Here is a 9,257-nt window from a genome sequence, read left to right as displayed (position 1 = left end):
TAAGATTGATATTTTCAAGTAACTGCAGCCTAGAGAGGAATGTCCTGGGAGAAAGCCATTTTGAAACCAGAACTCTGGAGCAGATGCCAGCCGCGTGCCTTCCCATCTAACAGAGGTTTTCCGGACACTGTTGGCCATCCTCCAGTGAAGGTACCTTATTGTTGATGACTTACCTTGGGCACTTTGTGGCCTTAAAACTGTAATTTTGCAGCCAAACAAACTGCCTTTATAAAAGCCAATCCATTTCTGGTGTTTTGCATTCCGGCAGCATTAGCAAACTAGAACAGATGCTGAAAAACCATTCAACAAAATCCAGCATCCTTTTTGATAAAAACACTTCAAAAGGTAGGAATTGGAGGAAACTTCCTCAATATGATAAAGTACGTATATGAAATACCCACAGCCAGCATAGTACTCAATGGTGAGAGACTGAAAGCCTTGCCTCTAAAATCAGGAATGAGACAAGGATGCCCTCTGTCACCACTGTTATTCAGTATTGTGTTAGAAGTGCTAATCAGAGCAATCTGGCAAGACAAAGAAATAAAAAGCATCCAAATTGGAAAGGATAAAGTAAAACTGTCATTATTTGCAGACAATATGATCTTATATCTGGAAAACCCTGAGAAATTGACAACACAGCTACTTGAACTAATAAGTAAATTTAGCAAAGTAGCAGGATACAAGATTAATGCCCATAAGTCAGTAATGTTCCTATACACCAGAAATGACTTAACTGAAGAGACACTCAAGAAAAGGATTCCATTCTCAATCACAACTAAAAAACTCAAGTACCTAGGAATAAACTTAACCAAAGATCTAAAAGACCTATACATAGAAAACTACATAACTTTACTGAAAGAAATAGAAGGGGACCTACAAAGATGGAAAAATATTCCATGTTCATGGATAGGAAGGCTAAATGTCATTAAGATGTCGATTCTACCCAAATTCATCTACAGATTCAATACAATTCCAATCAAAATTCCAACAACCTAATTTGTAGACTTGGAAAAGCTAGTTATCAAATTTATTTGGAAAGGGAAGATGCCTCAAATTGCTAAAAACTTTCTAAAAAAGAAAAATGAAGCAGGAGGACTTACACCCCCTGACTTTGAAGCTTATTATAAAGCCACAGTAGTCAAGACAGCTTGGTACTGGCACAAAGATAGACGTACTGATCAATGGAATTGAATTGAGAATTTGGAGATAGACCCCCAGATCTATGGTCAACTGGTCTTTCATAAGGCCCCCAAAACCACTTAACTGAACATAAAGGTCTTTTCAACAAATGGGGCTGGGAGAGCTGGATAGCCACATCCAAAAGAATGAAAGAGGACCCCTACTTTGCATGCTACACAAAAATTAACTCAAAATCTATTAAAATCCTCAATATAAAAGGCAGTACCATAAATCTCTCGGAAGATAATGTAGGAAAACATCTTCAAGACCTTGTATTAGGAGTTCATTTCTTAGACCTTACACCCAAAGCACGAACAACAGAAGAAAAAATAGATAAATGGGAACTCTTCAAACTTAAAAGCTTCTGTACCTCAAAGGAACTTGTCAAAGAAGTGAATAGGCAGCCAACTCAATGGGAAAAAATATTTGGAAACCATGTAACTGATAAAAGTCTGATATCTTGCATATATAAAGAAATCCTACAATTCAATGACAATAGTACAGACAGCCCAATTATAAAATGGTCAAAAGATATGAAAAGACAGTTCTCTGAAGAGGAAATACAAATGGCTGAAAAACATATGAAAAAATGTTTATCTTCACTAGCTATTAGGGAGTTGCAAATTAAGACCATAATGAGATACCATCTCACACCAATTTGCTTCATTGCTGCCATTAAGCAAACAGGAAACTACAAATCCTGGAGAGGATGTGGAGAATTTGTAGCTCTTATTCATTGCTGGTGGGACTGTATAATGGTATAGCCACTTTGGAAGACAGTCTGGTGGTTCCTTCGAAAACTAGGTATAGAGTTACCCTTCAATCCAAGAGTTTCATTTATCGGTATATACCCAGAAGATCTGAAAGCAGTGATGTGAACAGATATCTGCACACCAATGTTCATAGCAGCATTATTCACAATTGCCAAGAGAAGGAAACAACCCAAATGTCCTTCAACACATGAATGGATAAACAAAATGTGGTATATACACATGATGGAATACTACATGGCAGTAAGAAGGAACGAGGTGATGAAACATATGACAACATGGATGAACCTTGAAGACATAATGTTGAGTGAAATAAGCCAGGCACAAAAAGAGAGATATTGTATGTCACTATGAATGTGAACTCTGTGAAAAGTGTAAAATGAATGATTAATATTGTAGAATGTAGGAGACCTAGTGATAGCAAATAGTGAAAGGGGAATGATAATCTAATAAGAACAGATAAGTTATGGAGGGTAAACTTAAGTTTATGGGAATGCTCAAGAATGACTATGGTTTGTTAATTTTTGGGGGATATGGTAGGAACAAGTTGGCAGCAATGTAGTTCTTTTAGGTTAATTATTTTTCTTACTCCTTTGTTTGGTTACAGTTTGTTTACTTGGGGTAGGGTAGGAACATGTTGGAAGCAATGTAGTTATTTTAGTTTATTTGTTTTTTCTTATTCCTTTGTTTTGGTTTTGTTTGAAATTGTTTTTTATTGTTTTTTTAATTTTTTGATAAAGTTAAAAAATAATGAATGAGTTAAAAAAGTAAATAAGTAAATGAACAATGGAGGGAGGATGAGAATGGAATGTTTGGATGTTCTTTTTTATTTTAATTTTAATTTTATTTTTTGGAGAAATGAAAATGCTCAAAGATTGATTGTGGTGATGAATGAACAACTCTAGTATGATACTATGAACAACTGATCGTACACTTTGGAGGACTGTATGTTATGTGAATAGATCTCAATAAAATTGCATTTAAAAAAATAAATAAAAGAACATGATTTTTTGTGAGGTACATATGTCTTCAAATCATCACCTATGGTAACCATATTAAACATTTTAAAGAACTTCCAAACTGTTTTCATAGTGTTTACTACCATTTTACACTCCCACCAGCAAAGTATGAGGATTCCAATTTCTCTATAACCTCAGCAAAATGTGTTATTGTCTGTCTTTTTGTTTTAGCCATTCTGTTGTAAATGGTGTATGTGCTATAACCATAAAATGGAAGATTATTTGGCAGTAAAAGGAATGAAGTTCCAGTATATGCAACAAAAAGGATGATTCTCAAAAGCAGTAAGATAAGTGAAGGAAGACAGTCACACAAAAATCACGTATTCTATAATCCCATTAATATAAAATTTGAAAACAGGTAAATCAAGAGAGGCAGAAAATAAGGCCAGTGGTTGCCTATTTTGGGGGCACGGGGAGGACTGATGGGAGGGAAAAAGTGACTGCTAATGGTCTCTTTAGGGTGATGAAATGTTCTAAAATTGGAGTATGGGTGATGGTTGCACAACTCTAAATATTGTAAAAGTCATTGAATTTTACACCTTAAAAAGATGAGACTATTGTATGTAAGTTATATACCAATAAAGCTTATAAAATAACAAATTAAAAAATAAAATTAAGTACAATGAAAATTTAATAGAACAATAAAATAATTAAAAAACATGAATTATTTCAAAATTTTTTAGTGAGATTACCACTAGATATGTTTTCAAGTTTCCTAATAATCCATTTACTTACTAAATAAATGTTGTTTGAGCATCTACATGGTGCCAGTTACTAAGGTAGATGTTAGAACAATGGTGGTAAAATAGAGAAATACTTTACCTGTCATCATGCAGATGACAAATTATTAACACCTCTGTAAAAGCCACTGATTTTCAGATTTTTTAAGCAGAAGACCCCTTTTTTCAGAGAAACTTCTACTTGTATGAAAATGTAAAGGAAGCACCATTCATATTGAAGCAAGGGAGCCTCACCCATTCATTTTGTTGTTGTTGTTGAGATTGTTCACATACCATACAACTATCCAAAGATCCAAACTGTACAATCAATTGCCCACCATACCATCATACAGCTGTGCATCCATCACCACAATTAATTTTTTTTCAAATTTTAGAAAATTTTCATTACTCCAGAAAAGAAATAAAGAAAAAAAAAAAGGAAACTCAAATCCTCCCATACCCCTAACCACCACCCCCCTCCGTTATTGATTCATAGTTTTGGTATAGTACATTTGTTAGTGTTGATGAATGTTAAAATACTACTAACTGTAGTAAGTAGTTTACAATAGGTATATACTTTTTTCCTATATGCCCCTCTATTATTAACTTCTAGTTATAGTGTCATACATTTGTTCTAGTTTGTGAGAGAGATTTCTAATATTTGTACAATTAATCAGGACATTGTCCACAACAAGATTCACTATTTTATACATTCCCATCTTTTAACCTCCAGCTTTTCTTCTGGTGACATATGTGACTCTGAGCTTACCCTTTCCACCACCTTCACACAGCATTTGGCACTGTTAGTTATTCTCACATCTTGCTATCTACACCTCTGTTCATTTCAAAACATTTAAGTTCATCCTAGTTGAACATTCTGTTCACAATAAGCAACTGCTCCCCATTCTTTAGCCTAATTCTATATCCTGGTAACTTATATTTTATGTCTATGAGTTTACATATTATAATTAGTTCATATCAGTGAGACTCTGCAATATTTGTCCTTGTGTGTTTGTCTTATTTTGCTCAATATACTGCCCTCAAGATTTCTTCATCAACCCATTTTTTTAAGATGGTTTTGTTCACACACTATACATTCCGTCCTAAGTAAGCAATCTTTGGTTCCTTGTATAGTCATGTATTTGTGTATTCAGGACCATTGCCAGTATCTACATAAGGGCATCTCCATTATTTCCACAAAGAAGGAGGAAGAGTCAAAGAAGGTAGAGAGACAAAAGAAAAAGAGAGATACATAGAGATGATAGAGATAGAGATAGAGATAGAGATAGAGATAGGGAGAGTGAGAGGGAGAGAGAGAGAGAGAGAGAGAGAGAGAGAGAGAGAGAGAGAGAGAGAGAGAGAGAGAAAGAAACATCAGAGCTAGAAAGCAACAAAAGGAAAGATAGCATCAGCCTAAAGCAGAATAAAGAGTCAGACAACATCATCAATGCCAGGAGTCCCATACCCTTCCCCTATCCCCCCCATATGCCTTTACCTTTGGTATATTGCCTTTGTTATATTAAAGGAAACATAATACAACGTTTCTGTTAATTATAGTCTCTAGTTTGCATTGATTGTATTCTGCCCCAATCCCCCACTATTTTTAACACCTTGCAATGCTGACATTCTTTTGTTCTACCTCATGTAAAAATGTATTTGTACCTTTTATTACAATCATTGAGCACCCTAGGTTTCACTGAGTTATAAAGTCCAAGTCTTTGTCTTTTGTCTTTCTGGTGTCCCACATGGTCCTACCCTTCCTTTTTCATAGTCATCTTTTGTTGCTTTCTAGCTGTTCAGTATACTTACATTGCTGTGCTACTATCTCTCAAAAGTGTTTTCCAAACCTCTCACTTCTGTCTTTTCCTTTCTGTCTGCAGTGCTTCCTTTAGTGTTTCCTATAGAGCAGGTATCTTGTTCACAAACTCTGTCATTGTCTGTTTGCCAGAGAATATTTTAAGCTCTCTCTCATATTTGAAGGACAGCTTTGCTGGATATAGGATTCTTGGTTAGTGGTTTTTCTCTTTCAGTATCTTAAATATATCATCCCACTTCCTTCTTGCCTCCATTGTTTCTATTGAGAAATCTATACATAGTCTTATCAAGCTTCCTTGGTATGTGATGTATTACTTTTCTCTTGCTGCTTTCAGGATTCTCTCTTTGTCTTTGACACTTGATAATCTGATTATTAAGTGTCTTGGCATAGGCCTATTCAGATATATTCTGTTGGGGAATGCTGCACTTTTGGATCTGTAATTTTATGTCTTTCATAAGAGATGGGAAATTTTCATTTATTATTTCCTCTATTATTTCTTCTGCCCCTTTTCCCTTCTCTTCTCCTTCTGGGACACCAATGACATGTACCTTCATGCATTTCATTTTGTCCTTAAGTTCCTGGAGACATTGCTCATATTTTCCCATTCTTTTCTCTATCTGTTCTTTTGTGTGTAGGCCTCAAGGTGCCTTGTTCTCCAGTTCCTGAGTGTTTTCTTCTGCCTCTTGAGATCCGCTGTTGTATGTTTCCATTGTGTCTTTCATCTCGTGTGTTGTGCCTTTCATTTCCATAGATTCTGCTGGTTGGTTTTTCGAACTTTCAATTTCTACCTTATGTACACCCAGTGTTTTCATTATACACCTCATTTCTTTTGCCATATTGTCCCTAACTTTTGGAATTGATTTAGTATTAGTTTTTTCAATTCCTATATCTCAGTTGATGTGTAAGTTTTTTCCTTTGACTGGGCCATAGCTTCACTTTTCTTAGTGTAGTTTGTAGTTATCTGTTGTCTAGGCATCTGGTTTCCTTAGTTACCCCAATCAGGTTTTCCCAGACCAGAATGGGCTCAGGTTGTGGAAGGAGGGAATAGTATCCAGTTTCCCTGAGGGTGAGGCCACAAGTCACTGTGCTTTTCTGCCCAGCAGGTGATGCCTGTCAGCCTATAGCTCCAGACTGTTGGAGGTGTGGCCTGTGGCAGTTGTCCCCCAGGATCTTGGGTCTGGTTCTGAATGGTAGGTGGGTAGTAGAGCTGGGATTAGCTTATTTCCTCTCAGGAAAGATACCCCACTAGGGAGAGGTCATTTACATTTGAATAGTCTCTCTGCCTGTGCTATCTTCACCCTTGTCTGGGACAGAGTGCTGGAAACTGAAAATGGCTGAGGCTTTCTCCAGAGCCAAAAAAAGGGACAGAAAGCCTCTTTCACGGCCAGTCTGTGGCTATCCTCTGCTTCTCCAAGGTCAGTCATCATCCAAAGCCTCTGTCTACTTGTTGGGGATTCATAGCTTGTATCAAGCAGTCCATGTTTGTTAGTTAAAACCCCAGCTGGAGCTCAGCTGAGCTATGTTCGCTTGCTGAGAGAGTGCTGCTGTCTAGCACTGTGAGGCTTTGCAATTTGGGCCATGGGGGAAGGGGGCTCCTGGCTTGGACCTGCAGTTTTTACTTACAGATTTTATGCTGCAATCTCAGGCATTCCTCCCAGTTCAGGCTGGTGTATGATCAGTGGACAGTCACGTTTGTCCCCCCACAGTTATTCTAGATTATATGCTAGTTGTTCCTGGTTGTTTATTAGTTGTTCCAGGAGGACTAACCAGCTTCCACTCCTCTCTAGGCCACCATCTTTTTCTGTCTCCCTCACCCACTCATTTTGCTCTCAGTCACTTTTCTTGTGGACTCCAGGAAAATGTGTGTCAAAATTTATAACACAGGTGAAAATTAATGCACTTGAATGTAGGTCTTTTCCGCAATTTATATAAAAGTTTATGATAGCCCCAAAACAATGCCATCACAATTGTAAACAATGATCTTTATACTTCTTTAATTTATTCTCATACAGTATTGGATTTTAAATCCAATTTGGGGCTTCTCTAATGGCAAATTAGGTAATTCTGGGGAAAACTTGAAAAGTGAACCAGTAAGTAAAAGTTTGTTTGACAGCTTTTTAGAGCTAACAGGGCTGTGAAGAATTACTAGGTAGGATCCAGGAGAGGATGGAAACTTAAAGATATGAATTTGGAATTTGAGCATGCTTGTGCACTATATGCATCTGCAGATTTCCAAAGGGCCAGCTGAGAAAAAGAGAAGCTGAGCAAAGCTTTCAGATATAACATGGACCTAGGGGGAACTTGCAGAGGAAATACCTAATAACCTGCCTTTCCCTCTCTCCTCCCACCCTCCATACACTTACACAACTTTAGATTTCAACCCTGAAATGTTACACACTAGAAGTGAGAACAAACTGGAAACAAACCAGCCTCCCAGGAAATGAGGCCCAGGTTTAAACTTTTTCAATGTGGGGTTAGATTAAATTGATTCAAGATTGCTGGTGCCCATAGATGCCTGCCAGAAGGCAAACATAAACCTGCTTTGGAGAAAGAGAACTTCATCTCAGGTCCCAAATTAAATCAAGGTTCACAGAATTTAAAATAACTGCTTACTGTCTTCAAGGAAATAAGCAATTAGTTTGAGATTTTCTCCAGTGAAGTGCATCTATATATGAAACTGAAGCATACACATTATAGAACTGGAAAAATATTTCAATTGAAATCAAGAACTCAAAGGTTGTGTTTAACAGGAGGTTACTTTTAAGTGAGAACTGGTAAACAGGAAAACAAGTGAAGGGAAAATATCCAGTCTGAATTATGGAGATGCAGAAAGATGAAAAATAAAAAAGGATGAAACATAGGCATTAGAGAGAACAGGTTTAATGTGTATAATTGAAATTCCAGAAAGAATTTTTTTTCCTAGCCATAAATATTTGTAACACAAATAATGTTTTTGTTTTTAAATAAACAAATCATGTGTAATTCCTGAACACAACTCTCTTTAAACTATGTTGGTATTTTATTTTCTTTACCTTGTTTTGCCTCGCATTCCTAGTTAAAGTTCCCTTTTAATCCTCATTTACTTTCTCAAAAATAAAGGGGATACAGAACTTATGATTAATGTATTTGTTCTTGGCTGAGCTCAGTGGTGAGTGCAGTCAGGCTAAGTTTGCTCACTCAGAATATCTCCTGAAATAGCCTCTGAAAGGTAGAAATATTCCTGAGTTTATAGACATTCTAAACTTGGGTGTTCAACAAGCAAATATGAACTGCTTTTTCACACCTCCATTCTCTTCTGTCATAGCCACATTCTTTCCCATCTATTTCTAATATGGTCTTGCTTCAGTCCTATAATGTTAATGTTGATTCCTGTTGTTGGTTTTAAACTCTAGATGAGGTGGGAGAAGGAAAGGCTATGGTTTTCTTTTGTCTTTGGTAGGCGGGTTGGTTTCTGTCTTTCTTATGGTGATTGTTTATTCCTTTGCTTATGGCTTTGTGCATTCACAGGATGTCCTCTGGTTGACAGTGTTTTGTCCATTGTTTCATCCTCCATCATCCCTCCTCTATCTGACCTAGCCTTTTGGACAGAATCTGGATATTAATACCAGTGGAATTGCTGGGAACAAAACAAGCTATAACTCCAAAAGTCTTCATTAATTTAAAAACCATTCATTAAATTCCTATTAATTATGAACCAAAATCTGGGAATTGAAATAAAAATGCAAAAAGACATATTTTTTTTGTCCCGAAGACT

The sequence above is a fragment of the Choloepus didactylus genome, chromosome 12 (assembly GCF_015220235.1).
Source record: "Choloepus didactylus isolate mChoDid1 chromosome 12, mChoDid1.pri, whole genome shotgun sequence".
NCBI lineage: Eukaryota > Metazoa > Chordata > Mammalia > Pilosa > Megalonychidae > Choloepus > Choloepus didactylus.
Note: the sequence above shows the minus strand (reverse complement) of the source record.